This window comes from Haemaphysalis longicornis, unplaced genomic scaffold, assembly GCF_048455015.1.
Source record: "Haemaphysalis longicornis isolate Haplotype H1 unplaced genomic scaffold, Haemaphysalis longicornis Haplotype H1 scaffold_12, whole genome shotgun sequence".
Lineage (NCBI taxonomy): Eukaryota > Metazoa > Arthropoda > Arachnida > Ixodida > Ixodidae > Haemaphysalis > Haemaphysalis longicornis.
Window position 1 is genome coordinate 49,494,082 of NW_027526225.1, and position 22,645 is coordinate 49,516,726.

Consider the following 22,645-nt stretch of genomic DNA (forward strand, 5'->3'; position numbering starts at 1 on the left):
GAACCAGTGAGGGAAAAAAGTTTTATTGAGGTGGCGAAGCGGGACTGGTTCCCATTTTCATCAATGAGCGTGCAGCTATCGCACTCGAGGAAGTATTGTCTGGACATCCAGATCGCTGTTAGTCACCAGGTTCTCCCGCAGCTCAAGGGTTGGAAAAGTGGATCGAAGAAGAAGAAGGACCTTGGTTTGCTTGCTCTCTTAATATGATATGAGGAAGAGGGCCAGGTTGTAAACACAATTTGAATAAGGCAGAAGATTGCGCTGGGAACACATGATGGAGGTCGGCTGGGTGAGGGGTCTTCCTCGTAAGAAGGACCGCGGGATGCAGGATGCCCCAGCAGATGCCGAGGCGCCTTTTACGATTTTTACCTTTGCGCTTTTTACCTGTACATTTTCTCTTTTACATTTATGATATATGACACCGGCTCGTACGGGAGACGCGTAGTTGCCGAAGGTGTCAACAGATGGCTACCGCTGAGCGAATGCGGGAAAAGTCAACTGAATTTTACGTTCAAAGGGATGCAGAATAAATAAACTCGCTGGCCTCCTTACTCGCACGTTAGGACAAAATCCTGAAATTTGTTTTTAGGCAAATAAATGGCCAGCATTTTAAAGAAAAACGAATGGGAGATATCAACTGGCTGTGTGGTTGTTTAAGAATGTGTAAAGACAGAGAGTTTTCCCAAAGTCCTGCTTGCCTCTATTGGGAGGGTGTCATTAAAAATTGTTGTAGAACAGTGTTTAGATAAGTTGCCTATTTCAACAAAAACCAGTTCGGTATCTCAAATGACGGGCGGTAAAAACATTAATACCTGAAAAATTTTTTACCGCTTTTCACTCTACCCATGGTGGAATTTTTAAAATATTCAGAAATATTGACCTCCAATACCGTAATCAGAATGGGCCCTTGAAATCTGTAGCCGTTTGAAAGTGCAGTTTGGCTAGACGTGTACATATCCCAAAGCAGCGAAATCGCTCCAGTAAGTTTCCCTTCTGGTTCAGTTACAAGCTGCGTGACGCGCTTCGAAAAAAAAAACGTCATTTCCACCGCTTGTTTAAGTCTCACAATGACCCGTCTTCTCTGGCAAACTCAAGGAATGGCGTTCCTTAGCGAAGACGTTACTTGCCCAGGACAAAAAGAACTTTAGTGACTACACCGAAACTTCTCTAACCCACTCCCCTCGTGAGTTGTGGTGGCATATTAAGTTCCGTACACGTCATGCACGCGATAGCATAACCATTCAGGATGGCGACAAGTTTGTGTCTGACCCGGAAGGCGTATGCGAACTCCTTACACGTCATTTTTCTTCTACCTACTCGACGTCGTCTGACAGCGGCAACGAACTGCGTTTCCAGTCTCATGGGCCACTGTTGAAAATAACGAACATTACTGAGAGTGATGTCGTGCGCGCTATCCGCAAACTCCCCTCAAAAAAGTCGGCGGGCTGCGACAGCATTCCATGCTTCATTGTGAAAGGCTGTTGCGTCGTCTTTGCACCTCTGCTCTGCCACATCATACGCATGTCACTTCTAGAGCAACATTTTCTGTCAGACTGGAAATTAGGCGCTATCTTCCCTTTGCACAAGTCTGGCAGAGCCACTGTCCACGGAAACTACAGGCTTATCTCTCTATTGCCTTCCTTTTCTAAAGTCTTCGAAAATGTCATGCATGGTTACCTTCTAGCAGCAATGGGTTCATTAATTCATCCCAACCAACACGGCTTTATATCCGGTAGGTCAGTAGAATCAAATCTCGCATGTTTCCTAAACGACATCGGCCCCCCAGTGCTCTCTCGTCAACAGAGAGATACCGTATATTTCGACTGCAGCAAGGCCTTCGATGCTGTTAATCACGAGCTACTGCTTTGCAAATTGTCCGCATACGGCTTATCCAGTGAGTTCTGTCAGTGGTTCGGCAGTTACTTAAAAGGCAGGTCCAATTGCGTCTGTTATGAAGGCGTCACCTCCCGGCCTTTCGCCATGATATCAGGGGTACCTCAAGGGTCTACACTGGGCCCTCTCCTCTTCAACATTTTTGTTAATGACATCCACTCTGTCATTAGACACTGTTCGCTCTCTCAGTATGCCGATGATATGAAGCTGTATCGCGCGGTTTCCTCACCGGATGATCGCGTCCTGCTGCAACATGACATCAATGCAGTTTCGGCATGGTGCGACAGCAACTACTTAAAGCTTAATCTCTCCAAAGCTATTGTGATATCTTACACTCGTAAAACTGCCCCGCTCACTTTCCCGTACTCTTTGCTCGGTTTTGCCATAAAACGCGCCACTGTAGCGCGCGATTTGGGTGTATTGATGGACGCAAAACTACTCTTCAACTCGCACGTGAACCATCTGACGAACTCCTGTCTCCGAACACTTGGCATGATTTCCCGAGCCAACAGTGAATTCACGAACCCATCATGCTTCGCATCCCTTTACCGCGCCCTAATTTTGCCGAAGCTAGACTTTGCAAGCGCAATCTGGAATTGTTTAAGTCCTTCGTCGTCTCTTCGACTAGAAAGGATTCTTAAGCGCTTCACCAGAACCGTATTTTATCGATACTCACCAGTGAGCAACTATCTGCACGTCGAGGTTGTGAAGCTCCTGAACCTTGATGAGCTATGTATCAGGCGTTCCAGGCATGACCTGATTTTTCTTTTCAAGCGCATTCATTCTAAGTTTCACTGCCCTTGCCTTGTGAGCTCTGTTCTGCGAGTGCCAAGCAGGCCACTGCGGCCGCATGGCTGCTTTCATGTTGACAAAATTCTGAGTTTGGTACCAGCTAACCGATGGCAACATGCCTTTAACTGTCTTTTTTTATCTGCCATTGACATTTTTTGCAACGACATGGTTCTTTTTAAACGCTCTTTGAAACATTTTCCATGTTGAATGCACATGTTCTATAGCGCGGTCGCACATGCACTCCTCCCTCTGTTCTTGTGTGTCGGAGCGAAGCGAATCATCACGATCGTGCTTGTATTTGTCGTTTAGTGTACACACAATCTCCGTGCTCTTGTTGCTCAGAAAATGTCTCTGTCTCTTTGATAACTCTCCTTCTTTGTGTATATATACCCATATAATTGTACTGTTACTGCCCTTTTCATATTCTGTCTTTTGTATGCCTTATATGTCTGTATTCTATGCATCACCCGAGAAGGCCATTGCGCTGTTGGTGAGCATTTCAAATAAATAAATAAATAAATAAATAAATAAATAAATAAATAAGCTGTTAGGGCTTTTTGGCTCATCAGCCGTGTCATTTGTAAAAAACAATTTGGCCCTTTTGGCCCTTTTAGCGGCATCGCAGGGCAAAATTCTTAAAAATGGTTCTGTGCATTTGTATGAGTAACATATGCTATCGAAAATCAGTGGGATAACTTAATCGGTGAAAGATTTATTTGAGAATCTTTAGGACCAACATTTTATTTTCCGAATGCGGAATCACCTCGCTAGTGTAGGTTAGGGCGAAGTCCAAAAACTACTTTTTAGATATTAATAAGGGCTACATATAGCAGCAAAAACGCTTCGAAATGTGAATGGGTGACCGAGAAAATCACGAATTTGCGAAACCACAATTTCGCCCTTTTCCGCGGTTAGGAGTGCAATTTCTGAAAAACCCGCCTTAGTGAGCAACTACTCAATGACGTAAATAAACTCGCGAAATTTCAAGCCTCTAGATCTAACAGTTTGGCTGGGCGTTGATGAGTCACTCAGTCCGTCAGTCAGTCGGGCACTTCTTTTTATAGGTATAGATTACGCAATGGATGGAGCATGTATTGATTGATTCTGGATGTGTCAAACGGTTGAAGGTCAGGAATAAATGTTTTTTTGTAGGATAGCCTTGTGATCTTGACGAATAGAGATACGCCTCACAGCAAAGAGTCCTACGCGTTGAGGCATTGTAGCGGGTTGACGTCTGTATCACCAATCTGGCGCAGAGATCATGGCCTTCGAGTTGTTAACGCTACAGAGTTATGTGACTATGATGTCCAGATCAACAATGCGAGTTTGAGTTAGGAGGTTCGTGGCTTGTTCCTTGGTGTTCACCTCTACGAGGACTTCGCTGATTTTCAGATTGTTGGCTTTGCAGTCTGACGCATAGTACCTCCAAGAAATTTCGAGATTATAAAGACAGGCTGTTAAGCAGTGGAGTTTGACTGGTCGAAAGATTTCAATATCAAAAATTTAAACTCCTTTTTTCGTGCGGGAAGGCGATTTTTGGCTGTGCACCAAACGACGCTTTGGCGCGACTCTTTTCTATGGACCGCGCTGGTACTTTATGGTGGTTTCAAATTTTTACAAGACCTAGAAAAATAGCTGCGGACGAGTAGTGCATGGATGGTACAATTGGTTTCCCTGAAGCCCAGCATGGTTCCGGAGCTCCCTACCTGGTAAGCAAACGATTAGCCGATGGACCGGTACTTGAACAAGGCTCTGACGGCCACCGATCGAGGCTTCTATTCCTTTGCCATAGAACGTGTCGCTGGGGTTGGCCAAAAGCTGTCGTTTGAGGGACTGGGGTACGCGGTGTCGCCAGTCACAATCACCTTGAGTACTGAAGGTGTCCCGTGTGGGGATGTGGCGTGCAGATCGAGTTCAACAATTGTGTAGCTACGCTCCAGGTGTGCAATGTCCTTAGGCCTGGAAGGTATGAGTTTAGATGCACAAGTAGAAACCTAATGTAAGCACGCGCTGGCGTCGCTTTCCGAATACCCCACTGAATCTGTGTTTCAGAGAAAAGTTTTATATTCCGAAGTGGTGTGCAACTTTTCCACATTAAAGCGATTTTATTTCTCAGCACAGTCGTTAGGTGGGTCGCATCACCCTGTCTAATTTTTAGCCTAAATTGGCAAAATCTTTCCACTTAGCACGACCGCAAAGGTATGTCCAGCTGCATGAAAATATTTTTCACAGGGTAAAATGAAATCAAGGTCATTTTAGCCGTGCATTTTTTTGTTGGCGCTGACTCTTGTTAGCGCTGAATATTGTGTATGAAGGTAAATAATTTCATTGAATACAAGGGTAAGCCGTCGTTTTGTGCACCGTTGTTCATAGTTTAGATTGTAACACCTTTATTTTTTGGCGAAAAATGATTTGAAAATGTCTGTAGAAATTCAGACAGTTGTCTATAGTGCCTAGCGTTCTTATGGCACTTGTCTAGACTGTGTCTTGTTCACAGCCAAATGTTCTGGTTTTTCAAACTTCTTTACATCCAATTATATCAAGTTACTCTATTATAAGGAGTAGAGGTGTTAGTTTCGCCAAATCTACAATTTCGTGTAAATGAAAGCGGAACACGGTTCGGCATTTCTACTGTTTTTTGTTATTTTTCGGTTTTATAATTATGTTCCACCAATTATCTTCATTTACGCTACTACAGCGATAAGAGGTGATACTTTTACCAGATGTTCATTTTTCTGGAAATGCAGAGCGTTACACGGTCCTGCCACCGTAGTCGAGAAAGAAAGTGAGCATTAAAACAATCGTAATCTTTCTGTGCTGCAATTTCACCGTTTAGCCAGAAAGGGCATTGATTACTCAGCCAATATCTTTGCAAGAACCCGAAATCATTTGTTACTTGCCCACCGATGTAAGAAAATACCGGGGGACCCTGCATGCATGAGCACTACTTGCGGTACGCCATGAAAATGCTACGAGAAACCACCTCGATAGGTCCTCTGTTCCCGATAATGAGCCACTTCGCTCGGTGGAGACGAGGAAGCTGCACGAGACTCTTTCACTCCGGCGCCATAGGTAATCGGAAGCCCGCTTCCGATAATTTCAAATCTCCCGCAAAATCTAAAACCCGCGCTCTACAGACAACTATCGCCATCTGGTGTGTTCATTGGCAACTTCTTTTTCGGTTTTAGTTTTGTTTGTTTATTTGTCGCGTGTGGTGGCGGTGTAGCAAGAGAAATTTGAACCGAAGGTAGAGGGGATTAGGAGGAAAGTGGGCGTCGGGTTCGCGCCGCGCTCCGTACAGTCGGACTGCTGTAGCAAGCACTTCGGCAGCTCCTGCTGCCGATTTTTCTGATTCCAGCAGCAGTGATGGGTCAAGCAACAATGTAGGATATTCAGATTTCAGTTTGGTCGACGATGCTCCAGTTCAGGTGCCTCGCACAAGCGCTGGCAGGTAATTTCGTTGCGATTCCGCGCTGTACTTATAAACAAACCGTGCTTCTTATCTGACGATTGCAGCTGTGTTTAGGGTCTCGACAACGTACGGCCAGGATATTTTGCCAAATGCAGTGCGCCGTATCGCCCTAACACTTTCAAGACAACCTGGCGCTCGTGTCAGATTAGCGCTGCACGGCGATGCCCGACGCTTCTCGAGAGCGCTGGATTTTTTTTCTTGTTTTTTACCACTGAACTGATAATGATTTTGTGCGATGACACAAAAGGGTATGCTTGGATGCACATTTTACAGCGACTCACTCACCCTTCAGTACCTTCACGGCGTGGCACAGCCGTCAGTTCCGCTAGGCTGACGGGCCCTGAAAATTCCAAAACTTGGTGTACACTGTTGATTTATATATTGAATCATAGCCAAGGAACGCAGGAACAATTTGTACATCTTAAAATTCCTGAACTTATTTTTAGTCTTGGTAAAATTGCCGATTTATGTTTTTCGCATACTTTTCTTGGGCAGTTTTTTTCTGATTACTTGACAAATAAACTGTCAGTAATTGTACCTTTAACAAAACTGCTGCTTTGTGTTTGAAAGAGCAATTTATGAGCTACAATTTCATGCATGGCAAGGCTAAGTGTACCCAGTGGCTCAAGAGACAAAAAACGTTTTGTGGAAGCACTCAAAATCAGCCGTTTTTCCGCCGTAACCGAAGAGTTAAACAGTTGAACAGAGTTGCTCACATATTGAGTGCCGATGCGCAATATGGGGACTAGGTTTCTGACTTCACCACGGTGAGATGGACTTTGGACAAATAAAAGGCAATGGCATTGGAATTAGGCTCGGCACTCGGTGTTTGTTGTAGTTACTCCCCGACCACCACCATGTTTATGTTTATTAATTGAAGAGGAGGTATACAATAAAGGTCAGTGCCATACTGTGTCAAGTCCCAATAAGGGCCTGCATACGGCCCAATGCGGGGCGCCGTATGCAGGGCTGTGTACAACTATAGGCCGTATGCATGGCTGTAACAGAAGAGAATAGGTGAGAGGGGGAAAATATGTAAGGTCAGCAGTTTGTAGAACAGCCGTAGCGCAATTTTTCAAACTGTTTGTAGAGCGCAGTTCATTAGCCATAGTGCAACCACTTGAGTCTTTAGCACACAGCCCACCGTGTACAATACGCTCGGAGGTCACTGCACAGCAACAGGCGCCACACGTGCCTGGGGCTGTACGCAGGATGTACTAAGACATCATGCGGACGCCGATCGGTAAGGCTGGTTTTATCTAGTAAGATGAGAAGATTAGGGCCTCTCGGAAGGTAGAGTCACGGCCCGTGGGGAGAGGAAGGCCGCCAGTCAAGTGCCGAGGGCCCCACAAGCTCGCATGCAGCAAGACGGTCGGCCGGAGAGTCACGGCCCGTGGGGAGAGGAAGGCCGCCAGTCAAGTGCCGAGGGCCCCACAAGCTCGCATGCAGCAAGACGGTCGGCCGGACGCTGTAATGAGATCAGGAGCACAACAGGGGCTTCAGCATCTTGAGTTCCAGGCAGCGGGACAGCTTGTCGGCGACGTGTCTATTCAGGGCACTGTATCACACAACGTTTTCCCCAGCAGGAAGGAACCAAGCAGGCTCCTGAGCTAATTCAGGTTGCAAGTCAAGGCGGGGCCTTCACTTATGGCAACCTTTTGGTTAGGCTGCATGTCGTCAACCTCGCGGGCCAGGAATGTGCTGACTGCATCGACTTCAGTCACGTCCTGTGACACTAAGGATTCTGCTTTTTGGGCGCCCATTGCCAGTGGGTACATAAACGGCACATGGCTGTAGACTTGCCCAGGGAATCGCCCTTAAGGTATTGTCAGTACATCACGTTGGCTTCTCCTGGCAAAGAAGAGCGAAACCCGTTTCTGGGCTTTTCTGTTTCCTATTATTGAGGCACACTGTGATGAAGTACCCCCAACTTTCGTTTTCAAGAGAATTTCCTCAAGGAAGACGGCCAATCACCACTGTGGGGGTATTTGAAGTAAAGGATGTGACGGAAGCCCATCTTGTCGTGATGCATTTTGATGAAGAAAGCGAAGGACGCCGACAGCATGTTAGTTGAGTTTAAAAGTTGAGTTTAATCCTGCGCAGGGTTACGAAACCTATATAGGGCGATTATTTTCCTTTAATATTTTAGTGTGACCAAGGCTTTCGTGTGGAGCTGAAAAGTTAATTTCATTTAAAGTCAACTAACTTGTGGTGGTATGCCCCATGGAAAAGAGAAAAGGGGCAAAGAGAAAAAGAATTTCGCCCGGATAAACAGATGGGGTGTTCCGGCCTTGCGCTGCGGTGGTCGTGAGACAGCAAGAGGTCATCCTGCCGACCGGACGCTGCTGTTCCCACTACCGTGTGCGCGACCGTGGTTCCCTTGGATGACCTAGAAGACGATGGCCAGGAACACGAGAGCACCGACCAGTGCTTCACAACCCAACTACGTTCCAGAGTATCCCGCCCTAAAAATTTCAGGGATGATTATGTTGGGCGTTTGTCCCTTTTTGACACAGCAATCACTTTGGCGGTTTCAGCCGTCTCAGCTTTTTGCAGGCGTGGGGAATTTTCACCGGGGTCCTGAGAGGTGTCTTTTGCTTTGATTAAGTGAAGCTGCTAGTTAGGGTGAAGATCGTGCACATCTCTGACACCTGGTAAATTACGGATCACAATGGTATAAAAAGGGTGTGTCGTACAGTTTCCGAAAATTTCTCCGAGTAGTAAGGCAAGGACACTGTGATGTACGGCTCCTTAAGAAGTGAGTTGCCTTGCCCGGGAAAATATCTGCCACTGGTTTATCCGTGCGTCACTGTTCTGGAACCAAGCCCCTGTTTAAAATAGCAGCGTTGCTGCCAGAATCTCATGCAACTGATACCGGTATTTCGCTGAATTGTCCAACTACGACTGGCAGGTTACTACACAAGGAAAGGGTTTTGGTATATTTCTTGGGAATGTCATGTTTTTCGGGTTATTGAGACCTTTCCGAAAATTTGTGTATTTTGTGAAGATGTAGAACACCGTGGCAATTGCCTCAGTGTGGAGTAGCGCTCATGAACCACAATTCATTCTTGTACGTATTTCACAGGGTGGCCGTGAATGTGGTAACGATGAGGCTGTGCGTTATACTGGACAACATAGAGGCAATCGTTTCGCTCAGGTAGAATGTAAAGATGCCTGGGCATCTCTGAATGCTGTAGACACATCGCCTGTACTGCGGTTTTAATGCATTTTCAGTGTTTCGGTACTGATAAGCCTCCCGTTGTAGGTGTTTTTGTGACGTGAGTTCCAAACTAAATACCAATCTTCAAAGAGACACCCACAATAAACTGCACATTTGAGTATTAGCCCTACTATTTATTACACGCATTGATCACCATCACAACTGAGTGTTTTTGGCGGTCGAATAAGCTTTTCTTTCAGCCTAGTAAACAGTTCTGTATTGTAGTGCCGTCCCTTATTATCCGGCCGATATATATTTGTCCGTAACGCGCATTTATGAACAGTGACTTGCATTCCAGCTTTACTAAACGTTTGTTTCTTTTCAGAATTGTATCTACATACTGAAACCTTGTTAAGCTATGACAAAGAGAAAAAGTGCGGAGTATTTTTTGTTGAATTCTTTAAGGACGAAAATGATACCGGTATGTCCTGTTTCTTTTCACTGGCGTTTTCATATCACCTCGATAAACAAGAAAATTCTAAAATGATTGTGATATTAGAAACAGTCACTTCAGAACATTGTCTGAGTGTTACGCGTGTTAGAGGCACGTGTGGTGTAACAAAATTCAATTGCTGAGTAAAGGTCGTTACCATAATGCTGACACGCGGCCTTGGAGGTTTATATGTGAAAGGAAGCGTAAAGAGAAGCAGTCGGTTGCAAATGCAAGCAAATGCAGCTCATGTGCATAAACGTTCGCAGCGGTGTTTCTTAGTCTCTGGGAAGGCGTGTGATTCACCTGCCCAAGGGGCGAATATTCCTGCCACATCTAGTACCCCTCGTGCAGTGGTGGTAGCTAATCCTGGTTGCTACAATCGCTCTTAGAGAAGGCGCCATCCTGGTGCCTCAAGATGGCAATGAAACAAGGGGGTCGTAGTAGTGCTTTAGAGTGACTCTGCGACACTTGTTTCAACTTTTCTCGAAATCTTAAATGCTTGCGCAATGTAGTCAACAGACCCACTCAGTACTTTAATTTGTGGGTCACAAAGTAACTCAGCGAAACACTACTGCTGTATGGCCATCAGATAACCTGGAAACTTGCTCGAAACGTTTTTTTCCTCTTTGAAGTCTTAGCGTTCTTTTTCTACTAGAATTACTTACGTACAATCTGTAGCGCCTAATGGCATCCGTTTCTTAAGTTTTAGCAATGAACGCATTCGATAGCCACTGTAAAAAGAAAGCCTCAGAAGCAAAGCAGAAACGCAAACCGTACCTGCTACGATGTGAAAATCACGCTCTGCCACTCGATTAAATCCTGCAAGTTTAAAACCTGCAAGTTTAAATCCTGCAAGCAGCCGGTGATTTGCGCTCGAACACCCCATATGCACGCTGGTACTTGGCGGTCAAATTCGGGGATAGGCCAGGCGCTGCCGGGAAACCCAAGCCGAAACTAGAGAGCGGGGATCAAACGTGTTATTGTTGGTGCGTGCGTCACGATGGTTCATCTGGTGCGCCGATAAGTGGACGAAAACTTCTGGGCCAGTTACCTCAATGCCTGTTTTTGCGGGAAAACTTGAAAATTGGCGTGTATTCGGTTCAGACCTTCCCTGTACAGCATAATAGTGTTGACTGTGTAAGAAAGATTGCGCACTTATAGCAAAAAATGGCAATATTGTAGCGGTAGTTTTGTAAGAAAATATTAAAAATGGAAGCACAGGGTCTCACGTCAATTGATTCGAAATCGCCTTCATGCAGGGAATATCCCCTTGAACGATTGAAGCATCTTGTGCGCACGTTTGTTTCCTGTGGTATAACGCCGTGTTACAGTGAGCAATGCGGTGCTCAGTACGTACGTTTTTACCACCGTAAGACAGGAAACCCCGTCTTCAGTCACTCAGGTGCTTTTTAGGTGCCCTGTGTCGGGGACAGAGACATGGAGAAGAAAGGTTGCAATGCCGGAAAACGTGGCCGGCTCAAGAGCAGCAGTTTCGGGATCCGGGTAAAAGAATCCACAGCGACTATAATGAACCAAGTAAAGAGACATACAGGTCCATGTAACGGGTTCGATAGGCTATACCAGATATACATACCGCGCGAATAGTATCTTAGCCGGAGCCTCGCGTGAATATATACAGTCCAGTCCCTCTAATACGAAGTCAACGCGGAACGCAGAAAGCTTCCAATTCCCTAAACTCACAATTAACCACAAATAACAAAAATGAACATTTGACTTGTTCAAATTCTCACTGTTTATTACAATAAACCGGGAACTGCCCCCTGCTTCTACTTCCAGAATCTTGCTGAAGAAAGTAAACTGTTCCCACTGCAAATGTGTCTGAGTGCTAAATCCGCAGCTACAGGCAAGTCCAGTAGCTGCAGGAGCGGACCGTAGTTCAGGCTTAGTTTATGTTGCCACAAACCATGTTTTGGGTTTGTTTGTTTATGTTTTGTTTTTGCCGACCGGCTGCCCCAGGATATGTTATTTGTGTTATCCGTGGGCCAAGTGAAGCGCATGTTCTAATGGTGATGATGGTTGGTGTTTAATGGCGCAAGGCCAACGAGGGCAAAGAGTGCCAGAGAAGTTATTTAATGAAAAGAAGTGATTACCACAAAAGGTAGGTATAAAACGTGTAAACCGGACATAGTAAGATCAATAGAAATAATGGTGATGGCTGGTGTATAGGGCCAGATTTGATTATGCATGATAAGAAATGAGGTTTAAAAACTTAACGCCTGACAAATACTTAAAGGTGTTGTGCCACCAAATTTGTTGCTGGTACATTCTTTGTTGCAAACGTTTTATATTTCTTTAGAAAGCATTATTAATGCTCTCACATGCAAATATTCTGAGTCAAAATTTATTATCGCACGATTCATGTGAACAGGATTCGGTTTCTGGTTCTGGGCGCCGATTCAAGCAGTGACGTCACAGTGTTGCGAGGACGCTCTGCCACGTGTGTCTACCATGCGGCGGTGCGGTACGCTGCGACTTTTCTGTGGCGTGTGCTCCCGCACACACGTGCTTCACCACGGAAGTAAACACGCCGACTCGTCATGTCAAGCCGCGACAGCTCCGTCACGGACTCTTTGTCTGCATCCTCGGATGCAGACAAATGAAAACTATGTGCATACCATGAAACTGCAGTTCCATGTACAAACCATGGAACTGCACTTGGATATGCAAACCATGCCCCTTAAAAAACCGCTAAAAAAAGAAAAAAAAACTCCCACCTCCACTCGCGGGAACCCCTGTGTTGATCTACGCATAGGCGGAGCGGCGAAGGGACCGCGTTTTATAGCGCGCATAACGTTGAGGGGACTGCGTAAACCGGTCCCAGTCGATGACGACGTTGGCGTACTTGTAAAGCGGCGTGGACTATAGGTGTTTGAGCCGCCCGAAGGAGAGGAAACCGCGGAAGAGAGAGTACTGTACATGCGCCGGCCCTAGCGCGTCTGCCGCGGCTATGACGCAACACAATCCAACACAATCCACTTTAATCCAATCCAATCTAATCCAATCCAATCCAATCCAATGCCCCTCGCGAGAGAGTGTTCGCTATCGGAGAGGAGCGGGGGTGAGCGGCGGAGAGCGCAGCTGGCGCGGCGAGGAGAATGGGGGAGGGGTGGACAACGCCGACGACGACGACAACGACGACGACGCCGGAGGGACAAGGCGAGTTAATCAGATGCTCTGCATCTAAAAAAGATTCCCCCGCCGCGAATTGAACCCGCAACGTTGACCGAACCGGCGCGACGCGCGAGACCACTGCACCATCGCACAAAAAGAACTCCGGCGCGAAATAGCCAGTGTAATAGCTGGAGACCCATCCTTCGAGTCGTACGTCGGTGTTTACTAGCTAGTTTACAGATTTCCTGGCTGGTAAACTGAAATTTCTTAAATAGCGCATGCGCATCAAGATTCCGCGAAGCCCCCGCAATAGCTTGTCGCCATCAACTCTGCTCCTTCGCGAAAGCGCTCACAAAAATAAGTGTGCCCGGCTGCCACTGCGATTTTGCACTGTAGGGATAGTTACGTGAAAAACACTGGCCGATATTGATCTCTTATTACCCAAATTACCCTACGTAACTCTTCTTCTGCACAAAACTGACCCTATATTTTCTACAGGCGAGGCGATCGCACACGCGTATGCAGTTTGCAGCCCCGAGGTAGCGGCGTTGCCGAAGAGCGCGGCCGAAGCGTCGAACGCCAAATACGAATCGCATTAGCGCTAGTGTTGCGTTGTATGAGCTTCATGGACTTTACTGAGTTTATTACACTCCAGAAACTAACAAAACAGAGCCGCATTCATTGCGGCACGAATGTTGTCGGGGCGCAGTTTTCGCTTATCGGTCGATTCCCGGCGACGCGTTGCGTGACCAGTCGGGCGACCGGTTTTGTTGGCGTCTTCGGTCGGCGAGTCAGTCAAACTACGGCGACTTTCCATCGGCCGACGTGTTTGTGTCGCTGTCGGCGTAGTGTGACAACGCGGTCTGGGAGATCGTTTGGCGACTCGTCGGCGTCGCCGTCGCATTGTCGTCGCCGTCGTGTCGGCCTAGTGTGTCTGATACGACTACTACTACTACTAGGTGATTCGGGTGACAAGGAAAGGAAGTGCACTGGGGATATGTCTGATACGACCAGGCGACCAAACAAACTGTGGTAACTGAAGTTCACGTTGACGTCGCTCGAGTCGCTAACGTGGTGTGACGTCACAAACTTTGTTATGCTGGCAATTCACTGACGCCATGCTTAGTGGCGCTAGCGATGGGTCCCGATTTCCAGAAGAGCTTTTAGGTACTTTTTAGAAGCGAATTAAAATATATATTAAGCGCTTGCTGTACCTGGCACTTCGTGTTGAGGGTCCTTGCATACAGAGAAAGCCTACAGGAGGCTTTTTACAGACAAAATTTGGTGGCACAACACCTTTAAACACGCGTTTCACAGAAACCATGGCATCGTCACCCAGAAAAAACGATGGGTGTAGGGAAATATGTTGTCTGTAGAGTTCTCTGAAGTGGTTGTGTCGTGTTGTGTCAAGAGCCTTACATTTTATGAGTATGTGAACCACGGATAGGCCCTCCCCACACCTATTACCCAGGGGTCTTGGAGACCCCGTGGAAGCGCATGTTTTATTCTTTATGCCGCATTTGTTATCTCCTTTGATAGAGAGAGTGTCGCAGACTAACGTCACCAGCCTAGAATAATCTTTTTTGGTATGAGCGACGTAATTCGGGAAGAAATTCAACTAGCTTTGGGTACTCCTACGCCACCCGAAGTACTTTGCGAACCACAAGCTATGACCTACTCCGCGGCTGTTTGTCGACCCCGCCCTGCTCCAACCCGTCGTCAAGAAGTTCCGCCCTACCGCCGTCCACTGTCGCCCGCCTGACCCCCGCAGCCCGAAACCAGACGCCGAGGAAGCCGGACGTATGACGAACCGCCGATAATCGTCCGCTCTGCTACCACTGCGGAGAGGCCAACCACATCAACCGTCGCTACCTCTACAGGAGGCTCGCTTTGCGAGGATTCTGAGATCCAAGTATACCTGTACAACACCAGCCGTGGAAGAGCCTGTTTCAACCGTTCGCCGTCGCCCTACCCATACCAGTCGCCCAACTGCAGTAGTAATGCATAATTTGCACGTGGAAGGTCCCCCAGCCCACGCGGGGGAAACTAAAAGCAGCAACTTCTGGGGGTAAAGTTGCTCTACAAAGAAAAATCGGAAACCCTCAAACTACGCCAGGGCGCACCGAACGCCGTGATTCGTGACATGCCCTCATCCCGACGACCAGACCTAACCCTGACATGACACCCAAACACGACGACAGCCACAAGGCGCGGCGCGTACCTTTCATAACCGAGCCTGCCACCGACAACGATGACGCACTGTGCCCGACCATCAACACGCACAAGCCGAGATGGGACGCCCCGACGAACCCAGAGCTCGACGAAGGCGGCGTCCGACATCAAGGTGTCCATCGTTGACTTCGATGTAATGAGCCTCATAGACCACTACTGGACTACTCGGTAATGAGCGGATAAATCGCGTCCAAGCGGAAGAAAGTTACGACCAGATGGGACGGTCCGCACATACGCATGGTAGGAGGCTATCTCGTAACACCAAGTGGAACATGCATATCGTGCGTCACCACCTACCCTGCTGCGTTCGTTATTTTGCCTAACTTCTCCCGTGACGTAATTATCGGTATAGACTTTTTGACGGACTACGGTGCAATAATTGATCTACGGACCAAGTCGATAACTTTTCCCTCCGATCACTCAAGGACGCCGGAAATGAACCCCGAACACTGTGCTGCTATAGGAATCTTCGATGATCACGTCACCCTGCCACCGCGCGCAAGCTTGATGATCACCGTATACTGTCAAGATGCTGTCCTTGACTTCGATGCTATTGTAGAGGGTGACCAAAGTTTGGTTCTCGAGCGTGGTATCTCCGTCGCAACAGGCATTGCACGCCTTAAGCAACGTACATTCCACGTTTTGGTCGGTAATTTCACCGAGGAGTACCAGCATTTAAACAAGGGCGCTGCAATAGCATTCCTCCAAGAAACGCAACAAGTAAGTGACGTGATCGCAGTCGCCGACTTTGAACACGCTGCCGAAGATGCCTTCAACCTTCCGCATGCCTTCGACATGAAACCGGCGCTACCGCAAGAAAAATGGAAGAAATTATTGGCTTTGCTGCATTGCTACAGTGAGTGTTTTTGTCGAACTCAAAATAACGTGAGGCACCGCTATCGAAGCACCGAATTATAACAGAAGATGCAGCCCGACCTACCCGACAGTCACCGTACCGCGTGTCTTCACACGAACGGGAAGCCATCCCGACAGAAGTCGACGACATGCTCAGCGAGGACTTTATACAGCCATCAAAATGTCCCTGGGCTGCGCCGGTCGTACTCGTGAAGAAAAAGATGGCACATTAAGGTTTTGCGTTGACCACCCGCGACTGAACAAGATCACCAAAAAGGACGTTCACCCATGCAACGAATCGACGACACCCTCGACCACTTCTGCCACGCAAAGTACTTTTCTTCGATGGATTTGGGATCGAGCCCGAGATAAGACTGCATTCATTACCCGGGACGGCCTATACGAGTTCAAGGTGATGCCGCTGAGGTTGTGCAAGACACTAGCAACGTTTCAAAGAATCATGGACACTGCGATAGCTGGCCTGAAGTAACACACCTGCGTCGTATACCTCGGCGACGTTGTGGTATTCACCTGGACTTTCGACGAACACCTTGCAAGGTAAAAGTCTGTACTCGAGGCCATTCGTACGTCGGGTTTAACGCTGAAGCCTGAAAACGGCTGATTCGAGTACGAGAAGCTCAACGTTTTGGGCCACGTTGTCAACGCCGTGGGAGTCCTGCCTGACCAGGCGAAAACATCAGCCATAGCTAAATTCCTAAGACCGCGAGACAGCAAGGGCGTGCGAACATTTCTCGGAGTATGCGCGTACTGCCGTGGCTTCGTCGCAAACTTTGCACGCATAGCCGAGCCACTTCCGCTCTTGACAAAACATAGCACCCCTCTCAGTTCGGAAAGCGCCCAAGAAGAAGCATTCCGCGAGTTGCAACACCTCCTCCAAAGTCCGCCTAAGCCCGCTCATTTCGACAAAAACGGCGAAACATAAATGCCTATTGACGCCAGTGATAAAGGCTTGGGGGCCCATACGCCCATGCGCGCGAATTGCGGGTGTGCTAGAAATTATAAAAATTAAAGGACGCTCAAACGAACGCATGTGCACGAAATCACAGCTCCTTGTCGTCCGCCCTCACACCAAACGACACATCAAGGAACACATTCAAATACTCCTTGATGGCCAGCACAGATTGTAACTCCGCTTGATGCACTCCCGCACTCTTGGCGACAAGAACTAAAGATTCTCCCTTCGCTTGAAAATATGAACCCCTCACACGACGGGGGTCGCCGACAAGGACGGGCTCATGCGCCCGACCCCATCCTCGGTGGCGATCATGAAGTCATCTACACAGATGCCTCCCAACATTGAGAGCAGCAGTACGATATCATCGTGGCTACCTCCCGAACTAACCTTATTGCGTGTGGCTCACTCGATACCCAAGACATGACGGCAGCCGAACAGGCAGACATCGCCTTGGCTCTCACTGAACCAGGGGTTCGGAAGGTAGTGACCACCTCCCAAAGCCTACCAAAATTACCAATCGGGTTGGGTGTCCCACCCTGCACTGCGTGTGCTAGAAAAATAGTCTCCAAACGGTTCCATTCAGCTCATCTGGACGCCAGCTCACGCTTCAATGGAGGGCACCGAACACGCCCACCAACAAGCCTGCGCAAAGCTCCCCCCCCCCCCCCGACTATGGAGCTGCACGATGACAGTCACCCGCTCGTAACTTTCAGGGATATAACCCAGCATTATCGCCTTCAGAGACATACCCTACCTTTGCCCTACTCTGACCTTTCCAGAGAACAACAAACTACCCTACGGCTGATACAATCCGGCTCCTTCCCACACCCGACTCGTTTTCCCTTAATGCACCGGAATCGCTTGGACGCTGAATGTAAATTTTGCTCAGAAGTAGGAACACACTGCCACATACGCGGGGTGTGCGACTTTAGGCCTGAGTACCCTCCTCTCTTTTCGTCAACTACCCAAGAAAAGCAATGATAGATGCTGCTGCCCAGCCCCTCTCCTCCTACCCAGCTTCAGGTAGTGGAGAGGTGGCGCGCACTATGGAGAAGGAACCACTCCCCTGGGCCGCACTCTGGGCCGTTCAGAAATCTGAATAGAAGTATTTCTTCCTCCTCATCCTGCTCCTCCTTCCTTCTATGCCGCCGAACTTGTCGTCTCCGTCCGCGGCGGCAGAAACGGAGAAGTGAGATCGTCTAACACCGGGTTTGAGCTTCCTTTAGTTTTGTAAAAAAGTTTCCACCCATGTGCTACACAAATACAACTTAACTAACCACCGGCCGTTCATACATTATGCATTGATTTAATACTTACCAAGAATATCTCTTTGAAGTAAAAACGGGTGTGGTTAAGTACATTTCCCTCCTCTCTGGTTTCACTATTTGTAGAGCGACGTGAGGGACTTTAAGTGACGCCTCATGGGTAATCGTTGTGGGTGCCGTTTACAGCTTTGCTTTCCAACCACATTCACATAGTGGATTGGCCTGAATTTTTTTCGGTGAGCGTGAGGGAGGGCGTGCTCACACAATTATCACCGGCACGTGTGATCTCAAGGGCCTCAATAATGTCGTGAGTCCGTTGACTCCTGTGTTGGCGATAATGCTGCTCTTGTCAAACAAAGGTGTACAACGATGGTCGCGACAGTGGACGGCCAAATGTCCGGTTGTGCCGTGACGCACGTGATTGGCCTGCTCATGCAATCGTTCGTTGAGGCACCACCCAGTCTGCCCAATATACGTTTTGCCAGAATCCAATGGCATAACATACACAACGCTCTCACTGCAATCAACGATCTTGACCATGTGTTTAATATCCCATGCACGTTTGACAGTGGTGCGATAACTTTTCTTACATAAAGCGCCAAGTTTCCACGGCGCTGAAAAGAGGACGTTTACGTCTGAATTTACCCCAATCTTTTTTAGACAGTGAAAAATCCCGTGCTTGTACGGAATGACGGCATATTTCCTTTGGCTTTTTTCTTCCTATTTCCGTACACCAAAGCCCTGCCTACAGTGCTTGAGCACGTCATGTGCAACTGCTGTCAACTAATGCTTTGGAAACCCTGCTTTTTGCAGTCAGTTTACTTGAACCCCCAGGCTGTCATCCATTTTGTGTGGACAGGATGTTTTGAGGCTATTTATAAAACATAATATGGCGACGCCTCGCTTTACCACCTTGGGGTGTCCTGACGAAAAAGGAACCAATGGCTTGCATGCCCGGGGCTCGTATTGCCAGCAGGTGCGGTTATCAGAGAAGTGCAGTTTTAGGTCAAGGAATGTTATTGAATTATCCTCCAAAAGTTCATGGGTTAATCTGAGAGGACGCAAGTGTTGAGTGAAAGCAGTTAGTGTGGCAGAAACACTTGGTTGATACGGAACGGCACCATTAAATACAACAAGGTAATCATCAACAAAGCGAAAAATTCTAACAATGTCCAGGCTTTGCTGCAACGGTGCCAGTATTCGGTCCAAACGGCCAAAGAATAAATCACTGAGAAGTGGGGCCACACACGACCCGATGCACACACCACTCGTTTGCAGATAGGCGCTGTCATTCCAGTACACGAAGGTGGACTTCAAATAGAGTCAAAGCAGTTCAATGAACCCCTTCGCGGTCAGACCAGCAGCATTTTGGAAGTTAACAACCCCGGACTGATCGATGCTTTCCTCTATACACTCTATCAATTGGTAATGGGGTAAGCTGTAATATACTTCCCTATTGTCGACGGAAAAAGCTGTGAATGTCTGCTCATGGTTGTCCTTCAAGAAGACGACTACCTCCTCTGATCGCTTTGTAAAAAACGCGTCATTTACATCGAGCATTGCGAGCTTCTCTTGGATAAAGCGCGCAACGGATTTCTGGCAGGTGCCCTCCTCAGAAACTATGACTCGGAGAGGCTAGCCAACTTTGTGAGTTTTGGTCGAAAAAAAAAACATAAGAAACTGTTAACTTTACTCTTCTCAACCGACTTAGTCAGGTTATCTAGGTTGAGCTCCTTGCACAGTTTCTTGGCCGCAGATGACACCTTGGAAAGCGGTACATCGTTACGGGAAGTGAACACGCTTTTTACGGTTTGCTGGGCTTTAAAGGTTATAAAGTCGCATTTATGCGATTGAGAATTACCTTTATAAATTATTTGTAAGTAGTTGCGGGTAGGCTCATGGGTCAGTAGTTTGCAAGCAATGAGTAGCGAGGTTGCTCCCCTTGAACATCTTGAGTGAACTAGCATGCTGGAGTATGCGATCGTTGTTGCAACGCCCCGTCTGCATTACGTAGGACGTCCCGGAGGACAGTGGGACATTACACCACGGAGAGACTGCATTCCGTGTAGGGCATTTATGCTTGACGTTGCAACGTCTCAAGCTACGGTAGTCGCTGTTGACCTATCTGCAGAGTTTTTAAAACTACGTGCGGGCGGAAAAACTAGTCTGACACCGGAATTTTTCAGTTTTCATAAGTTTGTGGGACACCCGGTGCAAGTATGGGATGACGGCGACTCTTTGTTTATTCTTGGTGGTGTCTTTCTCAGGCCTGCCTTCATGGATTTTGTTCAGAAAGACTCATGCGAGGCTTTTTACGAACCTTTCGGAGTAGCCCGCTTCTTTGAGCAGCGAGTCTTGTGCTTTGAAGATCTGTGATGCAATTTGGCCGCTACTTCGGTGTAGGGCATCCCGCAAGGCGCCTTGGGCGATTCCCCGCTTAACCACTTTTTAGTGAGGCGATGAACTTGGCAGCAGACCCTTCTTAGAACGGGAGAAATGCTGTCAACAAACGTTATGCGGGTGAAGGTGCAGATTTCAATCCAAGAATCGAAGCTGGGAGTTGGCGAGTAGTTCCCTTGTTAAAACCAAGCACACAAGGTCGACTCGAAAATGCCGCCGATGTGGTTAACATCTTGCACAGACGTCACACCGTTCAGGCACTCGTAAAGAATCAGAAAATCGTCGACGTACCTAAAAACCTTCGTTACTTTGGTGGCACTCAACTCCTCTTTCAGGTTCCTGTCAAACTGCGCCAGCAGAAGGTCGCTAAGCAGCGGAGCCAGGCAAGATCCGATGCAGACGCCCGTCTTCTGCACATACAGGTTCCCTTGAAATTCTACGAGTGAATAATCTAGGTAGTAGGCAAGAAGCTCCATCACTCAATCGTTGCTTGTTCCGCAGTGGTTCTAAAACCTGACCGAGCCGTCCTTTTATTACGTCCTTCTCATCCTGGAGTGTCTATATTGAATTTTTGCCAATAACGAGTTTCCTTCTAGTCGCTTTCAAATGGCCGTTTGCGTCAACTGATCTTTTATTTAGGTTTGAACTGAAAAAAAGAGAGCGCGATCTCTTCTTGCTCATAGAAACTGTTCTTGCCCTCTGCTATGCTACTGCGCCGACTCTTCCAGCTCCTGTAAATTTGGCGCATGGGCGGAGTGGTGTTGGTGTCAGCACGGATGACGAGGAGCACCACTTGGTCTCGCAGCGGGGTAAAGATCGAAATAAGGGTCAGACATTAAGCTTGATAGGTGTTTTATGCCGTTTCACTGTCCATCCTATAGCGTTAATTTTTGTTGGGCTGATGAGGCGTTAATTTTGTTCAGCTTCTAATAATTGTGTTGAGAAATGTGGAATGCGTATGAGGCATGTGCGCTAGTAAAGTTGCTATACCTTGATGTGGAAAAAATTGCATTAGGCAAGTTTTCAACGCACACCCACCTCTATAACAACTATAACCTTACAAACAAGGAATATGATAAAATCTTTAATGAACCGAACGGCGATGTGGTGGTGATCGCTAACATGCGATTTGAAATTGCGATCAATTTGGTTTTCGTAGTTGCCTCTTCCTGCCTTATCTGACTAACCGTGCTCCATTTCTTTTCAGGAAAGATGATATCTTGCGAATTGCGGTTCAAGACAAGTGCACCGCCGATATTAAAAAACGAAGGCATGCCCGAATGCGAGAATGAGTTCAATATGTATTGCTCCGAATTTGAACGCCACGATTGCTTTTCAGAGAAATTGCTGAAGATATAGTTTTGTACTTTACACCAAGTTACCAAAATGCCGATATACAATATACTGCGTCTAAGAAAGTGATTATATTGCACTGAATCGGCAGATAATTGCTTCCCAATAATACCATACTCTGTTTGTTCAGAGAAAAGCAATTTGCCTCCCAAAATCTGCGCCTTAGGTTGAAAAAGACCAAATGAGAGCCTCGAAATTTTCTGGGAAATTATTGTTCTTTTCTACCGCGGTGAAAGCCGCGTCACCGTCATTTTCTGAAATAAAACACTTACAACGGTTTAACACGTTGGAACTTTACTACAATGTCATTTCATGCCTTTTGCATCTTTCGTAAGTTGTGGGACTGCCAAAATATGGTTTCCTCGACTAACAATATTTAAACAAAACAATCCGACATCGGTGAGGTACGGGTCCCATCCCTCCCGCAAAGGGTATCTGAAGGCGCCACAACAAGCGGGTTGTTTAGGATAAGGCTACTGTGAGTGACATTGGTAAGTGTAATATTGTCACGTAGCCAAAGGCGACGCAGCTGTCTTGAAGAAAAAAACAAGTTTGTTGGAGCGAACTTGTGCTCCCCTAACAACTCAAAGAATATACAGGCGGCGAAACAGCAGTCAACAAA

At 47.3% G+C, this 22,645-nt stretch overlaps 1 long non-coding RNA gene across 2 annotated transcripts in view; it reads left to right on the forward strand.

Moving 5' to 3' along the window:
- Window positions 1-22,295, forward strand: part of LOC144161955 (uncharacterized) — a 124,855-nt gene extending 102,560 nt beyond the window's left edge. For both annotated transcript variants that reach the window (XR_013320544.1, XR_013320545.1), the window contains 2 exons: window positions 9,703-9,798; window positions 21,878-22,295. This is a non-coding gene — a long non-coding RNA (uncharacterized LOC144161955). The remainder of the gene's footprint in view (window positions 1-9,702; window positions 9,799-21,877) is intronic.
- The last annotated feature ends 350 nt before the right edge of the window (window positions 22,296-22,645 follow it).